At 37.1% G+C, this 21560-nt stretch overlaps 1 protein-coding gene across 6 annotated transcripts in view; it reads left to right on the forward strand.

Annotated features, from left to right (window-relative positions):
• Positions 1–21560, forward strand: part of KCNIP4 (potassium voltage-gated channel interacting protein 4) — a 392972-nt gene that overhangs the window by 115628 nt on the left and 255784 nt on the right. The window lies entirely within an intron of this gene.

Below are 21560 nucleotides of genomic sequence, written 5' to 3' on the forward strand. Positions count from 1 at the left end.
TGTGTACAGCTCCTCAGGATTCCTGAAAAGGCATAAGGGCTTTTTACTGAGGACAAGAAAATTTTTAATTTATTCAATCAGCTAATAACTTTTAAAAATGTAACTGAATGAAGAAAATGAGACGCAGCCTAATTTCAAGAGAACAGAAAATATAAAATAAGACTGTAAGGAAAATTAGGGCTGAGGGTAAGGAGAGAGAATGGAGGAGAAAGAAGAGCACAAGTGACACTAGTAAACAAAAATGTACATTTATGCACAGCCTCTGATACCTCTGTTATTGTGCATCAAATTCATCTTTGGTGTAAAGCTGCAGGCAAATCTGTACCAATGAAGAGTTTGATCTGAGAGAAATGTTTAGTGGACAGCATGATGTCACGTCTTCAGTCACAGCCCTCTGAACCTCTAGTGTTGAAGGCAAAATTTTTACATTGTAGAAATATTAATTCCTTCAAAATTGGGCTGACTTTTAAGTCCAGTGAGTTACAGCAGTAACTGAAACACATGTTGGGGAAGACAGAGGTGATGGTGGGTGACAGTCACTACTCACTTTCAGTTTGATGTATCTGTTTCCCTGACTGCTGGTTTTGGAAGTTTCATTGCTATTCAGGCACTCTCCCTCTTGTCACACACAGGTGAATTTAAGTGCTGCAACATCCCCTGTGTTCACATTCACAATGCTCTGAAACTTTAATGCTGACTGACAGGTGGGAATAGGAACAGCAGGGCATTCCTGCCCCGTGAAGACTTACCAGATGAAGTGCTTGAAGCTCCTCAAATAACTGCTGTAGTCTATTGTGAGAAACTAATTGGATTGTATGTATTGCTTACAGGAAGTTCTGGACTGATCTATTAAATTACCTACCTGTTGTCTGTATAGTATCGTACTGTGACAGTAATTGAAATGTCATCCTGTTGAGACAGTGTAGGACTAAGGCCAGTCCTTCCATGAGTAGTCTGCTGAGATGTTTTCATCAATCAAGCTGTACCATACAGTAAAAAGGTTTCCTTTTTCATCAAGGAGGAAACTACCCTTCAAAAAGCAATAGAATTCTTGTAAATATCCTGGAGTGGGTCCGGCTGAGGGTGACAAGGATGATTAAGGGAGTGGAGCATCTCTCTTATGAGGAATGACTGGGGGAACTGGGCCTGTGCAGCCTCAAGAAGAGACAATTGAGAGGGGACCTCATCAATGTCTGTAAGGGAGGGTGGCAGGAGCATGGGGCCAGGTTCTGCTCAGTGGTGCCAAGAAACAGGACAAGAGGCAGTGGGCAGAAGCTGATGCCCAGGAAATTCCATCTGAATACGAGGAAGGACTTACTGTGTATGTCACTGCACATGAAACAGGTTTCCCACAGAGGTTGTGGGGTCTCCCTCACTGGAGATACTCAGCTGTCTGGCCACAGCCCTGTGCCATGTGCTCTGGGATGGCCCTGCTTGTGCAGGAGATTGGACCAGATGGCCCACTATGGTCCCTCCCAACCTGATCCCTTCTGTGGTCCACCTGAACAGCCTAAATGGGCAGTTTGCTCTGTGTGTCCCCTCATGTACAAAATTAGTAGTAGTACTCTTATCTCCTATCTTACCAGGTAGTGTTCATCAGTAAAGAGAGCCGTGTAATGATAGAAAATGGAGTGTTTACACTTTTCAGTGATTTTATGTTGACTGTTTACTTTCAGCTGTATTGCTGCTGATCAAAGTCAGGAAATTTAGATTTGCGATTTTCTTTCTACTACAGCTTACTTGTAAGAAAAACATATACTGTGGCATTGTATGTATGACTGTATGAACAACAACAACAAATTTTTACAGTACTGTTCTTTCCAAACAAAACAACATTTTAGTTTATATTTTGTACTACTACTTTTTCTTTTTTTTTTCCAGATTTTTTTAATCTGCATCAAATACCAGGTCTGTATTGCACCACAACTACTTAAGAGATACCACCAAAGTGTGTACCTGGGGATGAAGCATTCCACACTTAAATAGACTCAGTACTGTTACTACATCTATACCTTACCCGGGGGTACATTGGCTTTAAAATCTGACAGGGCAAAGGATGAGAGGCAGAAATGGTTGCACCACAGTGAATTGCAAAAATGAAGTAAACATCATGGTGTGCCTGTGGATCTGGGAGCTGTGAAGGGGAATGTGCAATGCTGGAGCTTCAGCCAGCTAGGCCATGGAGGAGCAGAGTTTGAAGGAAGAAGCCTTCAAGCACATGTCGTTGTGTCTAGAGGGCACTGGGAAGGTGATGGCTAGAGGAAATACCCTGTTTCATGTTTCTGCCCATTTACAGGCTGAAGTAGTGTGGAAGATCCTCACTGCACTTAGAGCTCCCTGCAGATTGAATATGGCATAGGAAGCAATACTGAAGGTCAGTAGTTAGGGGATGAGTAGGGCTCAGCTTAGATTTTTCCAAGTTATCTCTGTGCATTTAAACATCACTTATTTTGTCTCCTTACAGGATAAGTTTGTATTCACAAAACTGATACTATATACTAAAATTTCAATTTTTTTAAAATAATTTTTAAATAATAATCTTGAAAATTAATATTTTTCTTCACAGTGGGACCTGTATATATACCTTTGCTTTTACTACTTTCTGTTAACTCTAGGAAATTCAAGCCTTGTAGTACTCAAAAATGTACAGTCCCTCTACGATAACCAGTTCTGTATGGTTGCTCTTGAGTTGTTTTTCATACTTCTGTAATAATTCAAGACATTTTGTTTGCTTTTTTACAGACCTACTGCTAAGCTAATGTTTTCTTAGACTTATGAATTACAAGAGTATGTTTCCATTTTTCATTACTTCTAGTTTGTCTTGATCCACCACCCTGTGGTGTGAGGTAAAGTTGGTTTTCCTACCTGCCTTATATTGGTGCTTTGTTTCATCTACCTGCTGTCATTGCTCACTTCATCTGTGGTCACTCATTTCTGTGTGGTCCTTCTGCAGTTCTTCCACTGATGCTTCACTGAATATCACCAGTGGATTTTTCTAGCTTCATTATTCATCCTGTGTTTCTGGACACTTATGAATATGCTGAACATTTGGAGCTTTGGCATTTGCCTTTTAGGGACTCCTTCACTGTAACTTTCCTCTGATGTGGTGTCACTGCCTGTAACTACTGCATTTCCTGCCTTTGTCCTTGTTTTTGTTTTTAAATGTGTCATTAAAGACTGGCAGACTCCTAAAAGTAGTGCATCCAAATCAAGTGGTCATACACATCCTGAAAGGGAATTGATGCCTGAGACCTGCCTCAAAAGATCAGTGATCTCCTTACAACCAGTCCACGGCGTGCCACTCATTTGTTTAAAAGAATTGAAAACTCTTGGCGTTTTTTGACCTTTTCTCTTTGCTTTCTACTAGAATAACAAGGTATTAAAACACATTGCTAGTGCAGAGTGCATCTATGTAAGCCACTGTGAATTTCTTCTAAACAGTACAAGAGGAATGTCTCTCTTGCTCCAGTGCTTAGTGAGACTCAGTAATGCCTTTGAAGAGATTCTTCCATGGATGCTACTGGCAATCATTAAGATCTGTCATTCTAAAACAGCACCAGGCTGACTAGATAGAAACTGATTTGAGACTTTTGTTTCACCACCAATTCCCTGTCAAGGACAAGCTGGTTCAGCTCGTGGGTAAGTACCATGGGACCTTGGTGCCTACATTCTGCTGAAGTTCAAGAAAACTGGATAAAACTGCTGCCTGTGCTTTGATCCTTTCCAGTCCTGGGGCAGAAGTCATTCTGGTACAATTAAGTAGCTTGGTATCTGTCTTATGATGTAGGATTAAAGACTTAGCATTCCAGCAGTGGATTCCTGAAAAGTCCAATCAAGAAAATACGTCAAAGGCATACAAATGCATAAGTGCAGTAGCACATGACTCAATACACAGCAAAGTTGCCGGGACAGCTCTCTTTCAGAAGTGAGTGATAAGCTGCTTTAATATAATTCTACAGCAGTCATACCCTTGCCTCATCCCAGCCAGAGGCTGGAATACCTTTCTCAGAAGGTCACCTTCCACATAGATTCTTTTTACAACACAATTTGTTAACGTCTTCTCTCAGGCAGTCTGTTGCACAGTATCCTGCCTCCTAGTGACACAAAAAACCCCCTACTGGGGCTACTAAAAATTCATCATGTGTAATTTGTTGTAGATTTTTTTTCCTTGCTGCCTCCCCAGACTGAGAGCAGTAGCTGTTGGAAATTGAGTGCTTAAATTACATGGCAAACTATGATAAATTTTCAGGCATAGAACTGTACCAACTGCCAAACTAAACTACTCATTTTCATTTCAGTTGGTCGTAAAAATGTAATCAAACATCCTGAATCCCAGATGGAAGTTTATAAAATTTAATTTGTTTCACTCTGTACAATTTAAAAAAAAAAAGTGTGATCTAGAAGTTGTGATTATTTTAAGAATCCATTGCATTTAGGTCATCGATTCTCATAGATAATTTTTAGTTTGCTTAGTATTTTTCTTTTAAAGTTGTATTTTAAGCAATTTCATTATGCATCAAAATTTGAAAAATAATTTTGAAAATAATAAGTGTGAAGAATTCTGCCCATCCCTTAAGAGTTTAAGAAGTCAGCTATAGAAATTGCAGTAAACTAGGGGCTGGTTTTGGTGCCTGTGGATTTTTGGTTTTGTGTTCTATTTCTTTGTATTTTTGTTTGTTTGCTTGTTTTTATTTTACAGTGCTGCTGACAAAAGGGTATCCACCTCTCACGCTGATGCCCACGAGTGCCCCTTTGGTTTCCAGTTGGTCACAGCTGTCGTTCATGCTGCTGAGCTGTTGTAGTGCAGGCTGGGGTTCCAGAAGGCAAAGGTCCTTTTTCACTGTAGATAGAGTGGAAAAGTTCAGTTGCATGGCCCTGAACTCAAGATCTGCATTCTGATCTTTCGATATCTATAGAAATGCAGTGCTGAACTGCAGTGCGAAAAAAAATCTGGGAAATGTCCCATGAAGACCCTTTTATATTCCCCTCTTTTTTTATTTCTTGGTCTTCTTAAGAACATGTGATTTTGGCTCTGGTTTCTACTTTTTTTTTCTTTTTCTTTTTCTTTTTCTATGTCAAGGTATGGAGTGATGCTAAAATAACAGTTTGTTCCTGCTTGATGTTAAAATAACAGTCTGTTCCTGCTCTCAAACACATAATTAGCAGACAGCAGGGAAGAGAATTATTTTCAGAACCCAAAGAACAGGTCCCCAAATGGATGTCAATTACTGATACACAAAGTATGTAAGCTGTCAAAACTGGTGACTGTTTTTTTGTTTGATATCTCCTATGATGTATAGTTAGGGTTTTCTCCTGGAAACTCAGTTTCTTTATGTTATAGAAAAGAAGGACTTCAATTATAGGAAATGGTATAAATATATTTTCATTTTTTCCTCAATTTGCTGAATTAAAAGTTCGGTTTTTTGTGCTTATTTATTTCAGCATTCATTAGGTAAATCTGTATTAGGAGAAAATTTGAGGAGTTTAGTGAAGTTCATACTAGGAAAAAATGCAAGGAATGTATTTAAGCATACTTAAAATACTGCTTTAGAAATGTCTCCAGCATGCTATAGGCCATGGAAGTACTTGTGTATTTGCTGATAGGAAACCTCAGGCATGGGATTTCTTTAATTATCTCATTAATATTCCAAACACTTTATTAAGGTTTTATTCATAAATATATATATATAATGCTCTTGTGTAATACTGCTCTAAGTCAGTACAAGGAGAAAAATTGGATGCAGATTTCCCTGTACTCTATTCCAATGGTTTTGTAGTATACATTTAATTTCCACAGGTGCTGTATAGTGATATCTATACCCTCAAAAGAAGACCTACAGCCCCTGGCTTCTACTCACTTAAGAAATAAAACTAAACTAAGAATTCTAAAAAAGATTCGCTAAACAACTTTTGAGAAAAGTTTCAAAGTATATCCAACAAACAAGTCTTAAGGAAAGGCTTCAAAGGTTTCCAAGCAGCATGTTTGCAGAATGTCCTTGAAGGACTCTGCTGAGATACTGTATAAAGATATTAATCTACTTTCACCCCTGAAGTATCTTTTCTTAAAGAGACTGTTCAGTTTGCATCTAGTGTGTTTGTTTGTTTTTATGTTTCAACAGAGATGAAGGGTTCAGTCCTTCACTGCTCTGGCCTTTGCCTCTGGGTGAGGTTCAGCAGCTCTGCCATCATCATTCAAGAGCTCTTTTACCTTACAAGCTCTTCACAATTCTTACCCTTTAATTCTCTTGCCCCTGCAATGCAGGCAGTTACTCGATGGAGTAAAAGGTTTACTTTGCTTTGCAGTACAGCATTGGTTTTGTCTTTCCAGTTTGTAATTGGTCATACATTAAATTCTCCTATTCCTTAGCCAGTGCCTGCAAATCATTTTAATTTCCTGACCCTTCACTGCTTTCCTGTTGCTCCTTTAGGCTTGTAAACTCTGACCATTTAAATATCACATTTGCTTTCATGTTGTTATCACAAGCTATTCTGATTAATAGACCAGACTGGAACAACAATCATGCAGTGACCCTTCTGTAAAAATCTTGCAAAATAATCCTTCTAAAAGAAGCAATTTGAACATAAAGGTTGGACTTCATGATCTTGGAGGTTTTTTCCAACATTTCTGTGACTCTATAAATGATGAAAGATTGTGTTTACAAAGCATTATTTACCTCCAGTCATAGTGTTTTATTGTAAAGGATTGCTGAAATTGCTAACTTAATTTTTTTTTTTTTTCTATTGATGCTGAGTTTTGGCTACAGGCTTTTTGACTTAAAGATAAGCATGTATTTATGCTCCAGGACTCATTTTCAGTGTTTTCATATTCAGGACAAAGAGCACTGCATTCTGACAGATTGATTGTAAACTAAAGGTACACTTTTTTCTCGACAAAAGTTTGCTTGGGGTTTATTTTGGTCTTTGTTTTATCTAAAATCTCAGTCTGATCTGTTGTCAGAATTTAATTAGCTGCATGCATTTATGAAGTTGACTCTGTGGACTTAGAAGAGGCACAGGTAGACAAGCTGGTTATTTATTTATGCTCTTGTTTAGTTCTTATACTATATGCTTCTCTTTGGAAAAGTCTTATAGCCCTCTCAGGCTGGGCTAAGTTGATGCTATTGGAAGCCACCTTGTTTTGGAGTCAGCTGTTGGCAATATGCTTGTTTGTTCCCCCTGGATGTTTCTAGGGAAAAAAAAAAAAGTGATGTTTGGGAACACTCTGTAGCTCCCTTTTCTGGCTCCACAGAAGTGACATTTCATTCTTACATTTATGAGAGTTGCTTTTGTTTGCTTCATTAGTTTCATTTTTGATAATAAATGCTATTTAGAAATCCTTCTGAGCCAAGTAGTCTTACAGTAACCTCCTCCATTCTGCCTTTTACGTAACCCACAGTGGGTAATTGGAAGTTCTGTAAAAGCTGCTTCCATGTTATTATGTCAAATTACTCAGTTTGGTTGCCTCATTAATTTTTTTTATTTATTATGTGTCTTAATTAACAAGCTATTGCTTACATTTCTGAAAGCCTGACATAAACAACAGGTCTTTTTGTGAATACTTTGAAAGTTAACAGGCCTGGGATTTTTGCTAGTTTTTAATTGAGACCTGTTACTCCTCTGAATTTTGTGTAAAGAGACTTATTTTGTTGATGAAAAGCTAGAATACATTAGAACTTTTAGCACCTTTCAAAGCAGAAAAGTTGATAAAAGTGCTTTGGCCATAGCTGTCCTTTCATGCAAACTGTGGATGCAAACGGACATGGAAGGTGTGAGGGAAGAACATAATAAAAGGAGTATACAGAGTCTTGCTCCTAGTGCCACTGGAATCAGGAATTTCTTTTTACCTCATGCTTCTGTTTGAAAATTTTAGAGCATGAATACTGCATTCCCCTTGTTTCGGAAAACAAAGCACACTTATGGCTTTATAGACTGGGTGTTTCTACAGACTCCTAAGAATAAAGAAACCCTATTGCATTTAACAGCATCTCAGGGAAGGTGTCAGCTTGTTTCCTGAATGTGATAAAACACAAGAGAGTTATTTCTGCCTGTGTCAAGAAATTGGTGTCTGTAGCTTAGTTCAGCAACTGGAAAACTCTGATTCTGCTGGGTTGACAACTACCACTCTCCTTGGGGTTGTGAAATCTCCACTATTAATACAATAATTTTTATCAGGAAAAATACTTTTTTTTACAATACTGGAGAACCCTATAACATCATATCAAAACAATTATTGTAATATAAAATTGAATATAGGACTCAGCAATCATGTAAGACTGGGATTTAAGGGACAAAATTAAAACTGAAGCCAAAATATTTCCAAGCAGTTTTTAAATAAGGCAACATAGTGAAAATCCAGAGAAAATATGCCAAAATTTTGTGACCTGCTTGTGGTTATTGCTGACTAATGGTGTTATTATTTAATTACTGCCCCAGTATTTGATTAATATTTCATTAGGAAGACATTTTGCCATTGTTTCACAATCTCTGCTAAATTAGAACTTTAAGTAGTTTTAGTGCTTTTTACTTAAACCCAAGCTTATTGGTTTAGAAAATTAATTTGCCAAGGTGTCTTCCACATTCCATCAAATCCACAGAGGATGTCATGGTTAATGAGGGCACCATTTGAGCCATTCAGTTAATTGAGTATGTTGTGGCCTTTTCTATAAGGTGAACTGCACATCTGTTGTGTGTCATTTTAATTAGCATATCCTTTCACTTTGAAGCTACTGTTGCTTTTTCAATCTTTTTTATATTTTCCTTTTCCACATCTATACTTTCTCTTCCATAAATCTTTGTTTCCCTTATGCTATTTGGATTTATGTAATTTGCCTGCTTAGCCTTCTGAACTGAAATATGCATTAATAAACAGTGCTGCAAGGGAACTTGATTGCATCCAGAAGGGATGACATTCTGGTTCTGGTTGTACTGTGTAGTTTAAGAACGACTTGAGGTTTGACCATCGCTGTTTTAAAGCCCATGCTCAATTCTAGCACACAGAGTGTTTTGGAATAGATTGGCATGAGATTCCTTTGTTCTGTCTGAGCCATCAAAACACAGTCGTGTTCAAACAAGCACAGGGGAAAGTTTTGAGACAGCTGGTGGTACTCAGTTCAAGTGTAACTTCATGTTTAGCTAGTACATAAAATTATAATTCTCTCTCCATCTCATGTGAGAAATAAGGATATGTCACTAGGGGAAAGAAAGGGGAATAAGGAAGTGCATTTTGCTGTAAAAAATTATCATATCTCCTTCAAACCCCTTCTTAAAGACACCATGATATCCTTTAACAAGTAGTTCAACATTTCAGAGGAAACAGGAAGGAGGACAGTCTCAGTTGTAAGAAATAAAATGTCTTTAAGAAGAGGCTTAAAATAGCTATGATTTTTGACAGTAGAATGTACATCTTTATTCTCCATTTTTTTGCCCCATAAAATTATGCCAGTGGCATATCCGTATTTCTCATTTGAGATATAAAGAGAGAGCAAGGGTTGCAGGAAAATGTCTGAAAGAATTTAGCTATTAGCCAGAAAAAATATTTCTTCTATATTTTATGGAAAGAAAAAAGTTACTGTCTTTTAGAAATAGACTTTTGAGTATCCTAGATGATAACCTTCAATTTGACTATACTATTCAAAATGCATCACAAATTATTTCAACCACAACCTGCAAATACAAGATTAATGCAAGTTACAAGGTTTACCTTATGATTTATTTTCTTACAAAGATGATGAATGAGACATATAACAAAAGACTGAAGGAAAAATGTGAGTGAAGAAAAATGAGAAGAGTTTCCTGAAGCTCAAGGCTTGTAAGTAAATAGTATTACTTTTTATGCTATTTTTATGTAAAGTGAAAGAATAGCAATAATAAGCCAAGGAGAACAGATGCTTCTTTATGTTGACTGAAAAATGTCAGGGAACTGTTAAAGAAGAATCTGTGTCTTGTTTTGGAGAAACAGAAGAGGACAACAGGTTCTCAGAAACATGGTAAAGAATGAGGCTAATAAGGTCCAATAGAAAAAAAGCCCAATCAAGTGGATGATTGAGTAGATCCCTGGGAGGATCTCTAAATGTAATAAGCTTGTAGTTGTTTAAGCAAAAAGAAAATTCCAAGATATCCTATGAGTTTCGATAGACTGCTTTGAGAAAACATCCAGGAGAGCAAGAATTTATTAAGATTCAAGAAAACAGAAAATTTTGTTCCTGCCCTGAAGATATACAAGTCAAATCTTATGTGAAGAAAAGTGCCATTCAAGAATTAAGTCACAAAGTGTATGCAGAGGCTTGGTGCATTGAATGGGGAAGCAAGAATTAACCACTAATGCATTTGTGAAGCAAACTGTAGCCCTGTGGTTGAATGCTTACTTTGCAGGCTAGAATAGAATAGTAAGTAGGACTGAAAAAAGGGCAGATTTCTGGATTGAATTATTTTTTTGAAAGAATGCCTTGGTCAGCTGCAACAGATCATTTACAGTAAGATCCATTGCTTTCTGAGCTGATCACTGAGAATGCAAAAACCACTCAGGAACAGATTCTCAAGTGTTTTGTTTTGTTTTGTTTCTGGAGCTTCCAATGCTCTGTTTTCAGGTTTCTCCCCATGTTCTCATTGCTCAGTAGTTGTTTTATATACTAGTAATTAACAGGTAAAATCATTCTAGGGGAAGGTGGCCTTGGGAGTTGATATCTTCCAACCCAAAACATTCTATGATTCTATGATCTTCATTCATTTCTCCTTAATAAAATATTGACTTGCATTTTCATAGACAAATTGGCAAAATTTTTTCTCTATCCTTCCCATATTGAGTATTTTGTATTAAAAAGAGTTATACAATTGAAGCCTTCATAGTAAATAGTTATACAACCTAGTTGAGGTAGGAAATCAGTTAATTCCATGATGTGAGCAGGAAAACTTTTGTAAATACCAGGAGAAGTTACAAGCAATAGGCAGTTTTCCTGGGGAGTTCTCAGATCCATAATGGGTAAAAAATATTTTATCTGCATGTCCCAGTTCCTGAATAGTTTAAAAACAAATTTAGATTTTAAAGTCAAGAGCTGCTCAACATTGTCTTTTTTCCAGCACTCATAATTTTTGAATAAATTTTTGGATACTCTAGGGCATTCTCCATGTACTGCTGTTTCTTTTTCCCCCTCAGCAAAGGAAACAATTATGATGGATGTGAATCTGTGCAGTAACTTTCCAGAGGGGATCTTAGGCCATGTGTGCTCGGCTCTGGTTTCCAGCCCGGAATCTGGCTGAGTTCTGCTGGAGACTGCAGATAAGAGCAGGTTCAGAGACACCCAGCCTCCACAGAGATGCTTGCTGCTATTATCAGTCTTCTCAGTGATGAGTCCAATTGGATTAAAAACCTGTGCTTCTCAGGTGCTGGGGAAAGAAGCTTCTTGAAAGAAGTCTGCTACTTTGCTTGCAGAGTCTTCCATCCCCTAATCACTCCCCTGCTTTGATGAGGGACACACAGAAGGTGGTTTGCTGTTCCTAACTGCAGTTATATAAATATAATTTTTAATTTTCACCCTCATCATGTTTTCTATTAATTAATCTTTAATGGAAAATTAAGTTTACTTCTTCTGTGCCTATGTTTTTCTCTGCAGAGTCTTTATCTTAAAATATATACCACATGTACCAGTGAACGAATGGCTCAGTAGTATGGGTTAAAGCTGGTTTTGCTCATTTAAATTTTCCTCTATAGTCTCATTTGTACTATGCAAAATAGGGCAGGGGGATCATATATCATGATGATAAACCTGTCAGAGCAACCCAAAGATATCCTTTTAGGAAAAAAACCCCACACTATTAAAATAATAGATATGCAGAAAACCCAGCAGAGTGGTTTTACAGAAATTGCTGTAATTCAGTCAGGCCTAGTTTATCTGTATTTAGATTATTTCTGTAGAGCTGTAGCTTCTATATAGGATATTTTTGTAATAATTTTTCCCCCGTTTTATTTTTTTCCTTCCCCTTAGAGGACTGTAGTTTTACTCTTTCAGCTAGTGAAATGAGGAGTAGCAGTCCAACTTTGTATTTTCTCAGACCTTGTATTACCCTCTGTTAGTGTATGGCACAGTACAGCTATCTGTTTGCTGTTTTCACTTGTTTATCCTTAAAGAAATGAAATAAAACAATTGGATGTAAATATCAGGTAGTATCTTTATGTCTGTATTGTCCAGCAATTTCTTTTGGAGTGAATTATTTTAAATGTTGTTCTCCTCTTGAACTCAGCTGTGGGTTTCAAACTTATGTGCATCAGGTACAGTGGTACAAGATGGGGGTAATTCTGGCCTTTTAGGATTTTCAATTCCTTGCATGAATGGCTGCCACTTAAGAAAACTAGAAACAACTTTGCATCTTTACGTGCAGTCATTCTTTAGGCAACTTTACTTTTCTCTGCTTGAAAAGGGAGGGTGAGCAACTTGGAGCACAGGGATGGCAAATTCAGTTTGTGGCCAGCTTGTGCTTTTGTGGTTGGAGTTATGTGGTTCATAACCATTCCAGCAGATGTGTCACAGCAGGCTTTTTGCTCTCTTGGCATGTGAGACCACATTCACATGGGTATGCATGCACAAGCTAACAAAAAACTCAGGCAATTTTTTTTCTTATTCTTGTAGAAAGTGGTAAAAGAATTTCAGCAGATTTTTCTCAAAAAGTAATGAAAATTTGAAAAGTATAAAAAATACAGATCTGTGCCTTCACGTTTTCTTTTTTTCCTGAATTGATTATGGCTTGAACTGCTAACTCCTGGCAATATAATTCTTATAAATGCACTCCTTTTAGTCTGCTGATATTGAAGGATGAGTTCTGGAAGAGCCTACATTGCAAAAACAATAATTTCCATGAACATTAACCCAAGAAAATTTTGGGGAGGATTTGCGTGTTTGGGCGTATTTATATTTTCTTTCTCTTCTTCTTCTTTTTTTTTTTTTTAAAGCACTGCAGTCACTTTGTCCTTTTTGCCCTCTTACTAGAAAAATATGAATTATCTTTCTCACTTTCTCCTCTAGGAAATTTGTTTTATTTGATAAGGAAAAGGAAATCTGAGGGTCAGCTGTGGCAATATTTCAGCCTTTCTGATATTTAGTTGGTTAGCAGCTAAAGACCAACAGAATTCATCTCCTCCATGGAGCCTTTGAAGTAAGATTACTGTGTTCCTTGGAGCAGAAAACATGACTTACAAAAATTTAAAAATCACACTTTATTTTTTTTATATTAATGACTTGTAACATGACTTCATAGTCCTATATTGGAAGCCAATTCATCCAAGATTAATTCTATCATAAAGTGTAAGAACAGGTCTATTAATTACTCTGCAGTCCGTTTTCAAAAAGCACATTATTGTTTTCTGACTTAATGTAAAAAATCCATCTTACTTATCCTTTATTAGTATTATTTCTGAATCCCAATCATGGTGCACTAGGAAATGTGTGTCTCTGTAGCGGTAAAGACATATGCAACATTTATGCATTGAGCATTTAGCATCTGTACAATTTGCTAGTAATATAATCAAGCACAGATGCTGTCATAGAATATATCCAGTGAAAAGATGATCAATTATTTTCTTGCATTTAGCAGTTGGCTTGGCAGCAATACTGACTTCGCACTAGAACTCCCAGAAAGCTCAGTAAAAAGGGATAGAGGCAATGTGCAATACCCAAGTTAGGATAAAATCACTTCACAGAAGTTAAAATGACAGCATCTGGTAGATGAATGCCTGCAAAAGAGAAAACTGCAGAACTGCCTTGAGCCAATTTTGCCTGGGAAATGTACATTAGTTTCACATGAATTGACTTATTTTTCAAACTAGAAGGATTTTTGTTTGTTTGCTTATGGAAATTGCAAGTGTCACTGAGGATTATGCGAGTCTAGCAAGTCAAAGATAATAAATAGTATTAATAGTTATGATTTTAAGTCCTCTGATAATTTGTCACTTTTCAGAATATTTAACATTTCTTAGATCTTGAAATGCATTCTTTTGAGTAATATTAAAGGCTATGGTCCACAGAATGGGCAGTTGCACTGTCTTCAGTGTGGCCAAACCTCTGATGAGAGAGTTGCGTTGCACAAAGGGTCACTTTGCATGTCTTTTGATTAGAGGCAGAGTATTTCCTTCAGGATTTCAGAACCCCTCCATCTTTAATCACTCCATTGATCTTGTGTGACTTGCACAGGGGGCCAGACTTCCACCTGCTGTTTGGGAGGCTGAGGATGTCTGAGAGCTTATATAATGAATGTGTATGTCTGGTTGACATTTGAAATATTCAACAATGTAGGCTGCTTGATTGCTTTAGGTTATTTCATTCCAGTATGAATTCGAGCAGTATTTGGACAGAAAATTTTGATGCACACACATCACTGCTTTGTACACACACACACACACACACTCAGATACAAAGTAGGTTTCAAGACCTACAGGTCTTTAACAGCTGAGCTGTTAAACAGAGAAATTTGGCTTTCTGGGCAGGAATCAGCCCCCCTGCCCTTCTGCACCGAGGAGGATCCAGTGACCTCCCTCTCCCTTTCTTGAGTGGAAATTATGCTGTCGTGGCTCCATCCTGGTGTCAACACAGGATGCTCTGCTCTCTGCTTTCCACTTGATTTCCAGCTTTGCTCTTAGTGTTTCTTTTTTTCCCTTACTTAGCTGAAACAGCATTTGTTTACCATCTTGGCTGGAAGATATTTTTCTTCCTTTTCCATCTAGTAATCAGTCTAAGTCAGAAAGAATGTTCTTTTTGCTGTTGTTAGTCATTTCAGCATGACTGCATTTGTGAAGATCTGGCAGGACACAAGACAGTTTCTCAAAGGATACTGACAAAGGGAACTCAAATTCCCCTGGCTTCTCCTGGTCTTGGCATAAAGATCCTGAGGATCTTTAAAAGGCCTTCCATCTTCACATGTAGCTTAGTTCCCCGTGCCCTTCCCAGCATCTGAATTACATGTTATGTGGGATTTAAATGAGCTGATGTTTTTAGCAATGGAAGAAGAAGAAGAGGCTGAGAGGGTTAGGGACTTTTCCAAGGGTAAAAAATCTAGGGATGGAAAAAGAGAGATAAAGCAAGGGCAACAAAATAACACCGGACGCAGAAGGGATGTCCTAGTAAGGACAAAAATATACAAGGAAAAAAAACAACCAGAAAGAAATAAAAGTGGGAAAGACAATGTAGGAAAGGGGATCCAGTCTGACTTTTCAGATAAATAAAGTTATTTGTCTTGCACCCTTTTTTCTGTCGTATGACTGTACCCAAAATCCACACTTTAGGGACTAAGTCCTTTATCATAAAGAATACTCTTTCCCATTGGAACTGTTCTGTCTATTTTAATTAGCACAGGTGACCAGATAAGTTTGGTCATTCACCTGAGGTCATCAGTTGAAATTTTTAGGTTTTCATTTTTATGTAAAGACTTTCCATAGCAAAAGTTCCAGCTCAGTTACAGCAGCCTCTTCTATCTGGTAATACAGGGTGTGCTTTCTGGACCCCATTAATAACTTTCTGCACATACTGGAGTTAAAAGAATTTTTGAAGTAAAAAAGCAATGTTGAAATAGGAAAAAACTTGGAATAACTTTATCTTCAATCCCCTGTTGCAAATATGACCCTTTACTTTTAAGAGGATAATAATATGTTTCCTTGGGTTTTTCAAGATAATCATAAGACCTATGTGGGTTATATAAGCTTTCTTGAGAGACCTAATAATCCATGGGAGACAACTGCCTGTTGAGATTAATCCATTTTTATTTTTTTGAAGGCATAAAAATATGAAGCTTTTCCATTTAAGCCTTGGAGTTAGATGTAGAATGCATTGAAAAACTCCCTTTTTTTCCCCTCCTGCAAAGTTGAAAAAGACATTTGCAATTATGGTAATGTGCTCTGGGTGAGCTTTTTTTTGGAGGGGGGATGGGAGAGTTGAAAGACTAGATTACATACACTTATACCTGCTTGATTAGAGATAAAAATAGTATCTCCTACTGATAAACTGTTTCATCACACAGCAGTATCTGCTGGGGCACATTTCTAAGTTATTAGAATTTCACAAGTCTATGAATCTCACTTCAGGAATGGTTTCCTTGCTGACATGTACCTTTTGAATGTAGGTAGATAGAAAATGGTGTTCTGCAGATACACCACAAACAGGTGACCCTTGTTCAGTGTTCCCTTCATGGCAGAGTCTTGATCCCATCCAGAATTATGGTAACAAAACTGTCTACAGCCAAGATTTAGGAATAATTCATCTGTCAGTTTGTTTTCCTATTACATTTTTTGCATAATTGTCCTAGCCTTTCACTTCCAATTTATCTGCTTTAGCCCTTTCACTGTGCTAAACTAAGCTGTTCTTATTGATATAGAAAATGTCAGTGTATATATTGCCCTACTTTCTAAGGAATGATTCTTTCTGACAATGGGAATCATGTGGGAGACATCTCATATTTTATGTGATGAAAAAATGTATTTCACTCTGTCATAGCTAAGAAAGAATAGTGAGTTCCCTTGAAGGATATATTTTCAAATACTGTGTTAACTCCTTTGAACTTGATACTTTCAGTGTGTTGCAGCCCTAGGATTGCACCCACGGTAAATCTACAGGTTGTCAAAGTAATTTTGGTTTAGATGTTAGCACATTTGGCATTTTTTAATAAGTTAACTGGATGGTGGTATGCAGGCACCAAAACACAAAGCCTTGAGATGGATTTAGAATATTTCACACTAGTATCTTCAGGAACAGTGACACTAACAGTACATTTTGTTGGAAAATGCTGATTTAATTTTATTTATTCATTCTGTTGGAATTTGTAGAGAAATTTGGTAGAGAAATTTGCATGGCTAGTGAATGTTTAGATTCCTCAAATTCTCTCTTTGTGTCATTGGGTTATTTTCTTTTTGGGGTTTAGCTCTTGGACTACAGAACACATTGTCTGAATTTCAGAAGATGCTTACTAAAACACAGCCATCAGATTAACATTGTTTGTCTAACATAAGAAATAACAATATCAGTGAAAGAAGAACATCTGAAATTAAATGATTGCAGGAAATATTGCATCTAGTGAGGAGTGACTTAGCATGGCTCAACCTAGAGGACAGTTCTGAGGACGTAAATTTATCACATAAAAATGAGTAATTATTTTAGAAGGCAAATGATACTAAACAGAGAATATGCAGTATAATCTTGCCACTTGAATTTGTTTATGAAGCTGTTCAAATGTGAAAGTGAGTCGAGCAGTATTCTGGAGTTGATTCATTGCTATAATAGCAAGTGAAATGTACAGGTTTGGGCACTGTAGTCAATAGAATTGTCTGAATTTCCTGGATGAGAAGTCAGGGTTGAAATGTGGAGATTCTAAATAGTTTGTTAAGAGAGTGAGATCATCCGTCACTTGCAGGGGGTAAGGAGGGTAGGAGGGCACCAGTATTTCTCCCAAAAGGGAGAGAAAGTGGTTTAGTTGTTTAAACTCCCCATTCACAGTGATGCCGTCTTACTATGCCATTGTACTTCCCAATTACATACCTTTGGCTATTGGGTGTGTTTCACGGGACCTGGGCACTTTTATTTGTCCTGCTGGTGACACTTTAGAACCCTGGCATCTCACTGGTAGTGGCTGGGCTGTGAGGGCCTTCCGTACTTCATAGATGTTGGAGTTTAACTGCCACAAGAGGTAATTACATTTTGTGGGGATTTGTTTTCCCCTAAGAGTTATTTCTGTGCAATCTCCTTGCAACATCCCCACAATTTTGTTTCTAACTGCATATAAGGATCTGAATAGTTTGAAAGTATCAATAAGAGGAAATGTTCTTCCATGGGAGAGCCATAAGCTTCTTTAAGGAAGAGGAAAAAAGAGGTAAAAATACTGAAGTTACTCAATCTCTTGCAATAGTGTTGTAAGAAATTATGAATTACAACAATTGTGGCACAACCTTGCAATCAGATCACATTTTTGGCTTCTTTTTGGAGGCTGTTATTTGCCCAGGACACATTTTCTTATGTCACTGCAATCTTTATCTGCTTTTCTAAGCCAGCTGCTATCATAACAGCAAGCCAGTCCAAATGCAGATGCAAGTGAATGGCTTCCCCAGAGGCACATTGGTTCTAAAAAAACAGACAGCAGTAAACAGGAGAGTAATGTCCTTCAGGGATATCAAGGCTTGCATTTGAAGAAGGAGCATCCTCTGAGGACCTGAATCCTGTATCATGAGGATAACTCTGCTTTGGTTTGTGTTTACCCACCAGCCTGCTCTCCAGTTTTCACTTTTTTCAGTGTTCCTTGTATTTATTTTCCAACACACCAAATATTCTGTGATTTGCACTTTGAAACTTGAAATCAATTCAAACAAAGTGGATTAAATAATACGTTACTGAAGAGAGGGTATAAAATTTAATTAAGGTCTTAATTGCAAATCAGTGGTAAAGACAAGAACCCACCCACCAAGCCATGGGTTTAGGTCTGACCTTGCACATACATCGAGCAGAAGTTGTCCAGACACAATTAATCCTGCCTTATTTTTCACTCCTCAGAGAGCTCCATGACTATATTGAAGTGTATGTATAGAAAGAGAATAAGAAACCTCAGTAATTAATTTTCAATTAGTACACTGCTATATACATTGTACCTCTTTCATCACTCCATTTGCTTACAGATCTTTTAAGTTTTGCTTTGTAAAATTACTTAAATGTAGTAATAAATTTTCTTCTCAAATGTTATGACTTATTTATCAGATTCAGTTTCTCAAATATCCTTTACGCAGTTTAAGGAATACATACAAAGAAGTGGAAGAAAAACACTGATTCAAAGCAAATTTAATGTTAAAATCAGACTCCACGTAGCCTTTTAAATTACTTATGCTCTTCTACTGTGTATTCCCACCACTGCACAGTGACCTCCAGCACTTTCCTATTTTTAGAAAGATCCTAAGTGTGGTTTTAAGATAGCACTGTTTCATTTGCACTTTCAAACATATGAAATGGTACCAGGATTTGCTCAACACAGGCTAATGCTGGATCTCATCTACAAAGCCAAAAAAAGAAACAGGTGTTAGCAAATGCAGTATGAATATTTTCATGCACTATTTCTTTGTCAAGCAGGTATTTATAGTTCAAATATGCCCTTAGTTTTTGCATTCAAGATTTTATGCAGCTCCCCTGGATACAGTGCTATTAGATCAAGCCTGAAATGTTTATATGAAAGCAGTGTGGTAGCATTGATACCCTGTGATTGCCCAAATAATGTTGTAGGCTGCAAAAAGGACCAGAGGCAGAATAATTTCATTTCTGTAGGTAAAATGAAAAGGATTAAGTTCTCCTGGTTACACTAAGACTTCAGAGAGTCTCTAAATTGGTTATCACTGAAGCACCAGAAGATCTCATTTAAGTGACTTTATCAACTGGTGCTGAAGATCAGTGCTAGAAAGAAACATAAAAAACAGTGTACGCAAGGCAGGTACAAATCCACACCAATTGATCTCCTGCTGGTTTGAGGAGACAGATTTGAAAACTGGAATGAAAATTGCATTATTTCAATCCCATATACACCAAGAAGTATTAATTGTGTCACACCTTTTTTAATTCTTGGTTGTCTGATAGGCACAGTGTCCAAAGAAAGAAGGTGGTTTTGATTTTTCTGCTCTTCTTTAATAACTGGACTGATACGAACATTAGGTTGGGCTTTCAGCTATCTAAAATCACAGCAATTTTATGCAACTGTTAAATTGAGCTAATTTTGGGTATTAATGATTAATGGAAACTAATGGTTTTTTAAGTTATATGAAAAGAAAGTAATTATTCAAGGAAAATGCATTAATTCAATTAGGGATAGTTATGTCTGTAATATTTTGAAGATATCACTGATAGGACAAAGAAAACTTATCTTTGATTTTCAGAAGACTGCAACTTTTGCTTTGAGATTACAAGGGAATACCAAAAAGGATGTTAGTAAGAATAATATAAAAACACATGCGTTCCTTTATGCTGAAATGATGTGTAGCTTGCTAGGCTTGCAACTGAGTTACTACAAAGATTATTTGCATGACCTGTTGCTTAAACTAAATTACTCCTTTGGAATCTGGAAGTTGTGAGATACCAATGAAAGTGTCACAGTGCTTCTTTTATTGGATTTTTACTCGAGAAATTGCAGCTGTTAAGTGCCTTTCCACCGAGGCTCTCACTTTTAGCAGTGAGTCTCTTGTGCCTGTCTGACATAAGAAATCATCACATGTCCTTGCTGACATTATCTTAGCTAAAGGTTGTTTGCTCCCCTAGATTTATAAATATTAATATAGACACAAGGGTTCACTGTTCCCACAATTTTATGCAGTAAAGAGGAGTATGCACAACTTCAGGCACTCTGTTGCCAGTGGACTTTCAGTGGAAATAAATTTTGCTTTTTGGTGGTTGTATTTTAGAAGATCTTTGTAGCATCTTTCACAGCTTTTTAATGCTAATCATTGAAATGATTGTCAGGGGGCTCCCAGCATTCAGGTATTACAGCACCAAGCCTGGCAGAGTTCAAGATGTGTTTGCACAACATTCCTGGGCACATGGCGTGATCCTGGGGATGGTCCTGTGCAGGGCCACGAGCTGCACTCAGTGATCCTTGTGGGTCCCTTCCAGCTCAGCTCATTCTGTGGTTTCCTCTGGGAGAACAACACTCACCCACCAGAGGCCATGGTTTGGTGCATGGATGTAGCCCAAGAAGGATGTGTAGACACTGTGACACAGTGAATTGAAAAAACTTAAAAAAACTTGCTTTGCTTCAAAGTACAAGGCTTTCCCATTGTTATTTACCTGCTATGGTATTAATTGTTATTATTAATATGAATTATTTGTGCAGTAAAGTGTAATATTTATTGGGAAAAGCCAACTCGATCTCATCTATAGAAAAAATATTTTTTTTAACCTCAGTAGAGTTTGAATTATGGAAAAATTCATAATACAAAATAAAACTTTAAGCAGTCAAAACTTTACCACCATAGCTCTTCTTGTTCTGTGCATGGCTTTTTGTTTACCATATTTAGGTCTGAAAATGTTGAAATGTAGTCAAAACACCAGAAAGAAAAGCCCTTCTCATTCTTTGTGGTTTTTCTGAAGGGAACCAATATAAAGTGTCTGTATAGTATTTCAAATTGTATAATACTATATGGATGGCTATTTTTAAGGTATAGAGAAGGTCTTTTTTGAATGGAGCTGTAATTAATGAGGCAGGATAAATTAGTGACTATGTGTAACATTTTATTAAGTCCTGTTCTCTAACTACTTAAACATATTTCTTCAGAACTTTAGTGGTAAATTTCACTTTATGTGATAAACAAAGAGACTTCCATCATCTCACTATGCAAACAGGTCATCAGTTGCTAATTATGTGTTGGATAATGAGGAAGCTTGAACTCTACTTAGCCTGATCTTCATTCTCCAATTCAGTAGTCAAGAAGAGTATCCTAACAGTTTAGAACACTGCAAAGGTTCTGCAAGGTTTTATCTGCCCTTCACATTCTGGTCCTGTAAATATTTGCCTGATGTTGCATCTCAGTTGTAAAGTATGTTCTTTGCCTGTATTCATAGTATAAT

Source organism: Ammospiza nelsoni, chromosome 4 (genome assembly GCF_027579445.1).
Source record: "Ammospiza nelsoni isolate bAmmNel1 chromosome 4, bAmmNel1.pri, whole genome shotgun sequence".
In the NCBI taxonomy this organism is placed as follows: domain Eukaryota; kingdom Metazoa; phylum Chordata; class Aves; order Passeriformes; family Passerellidae; genus Ammospiza; species Ammospiza nelsoni.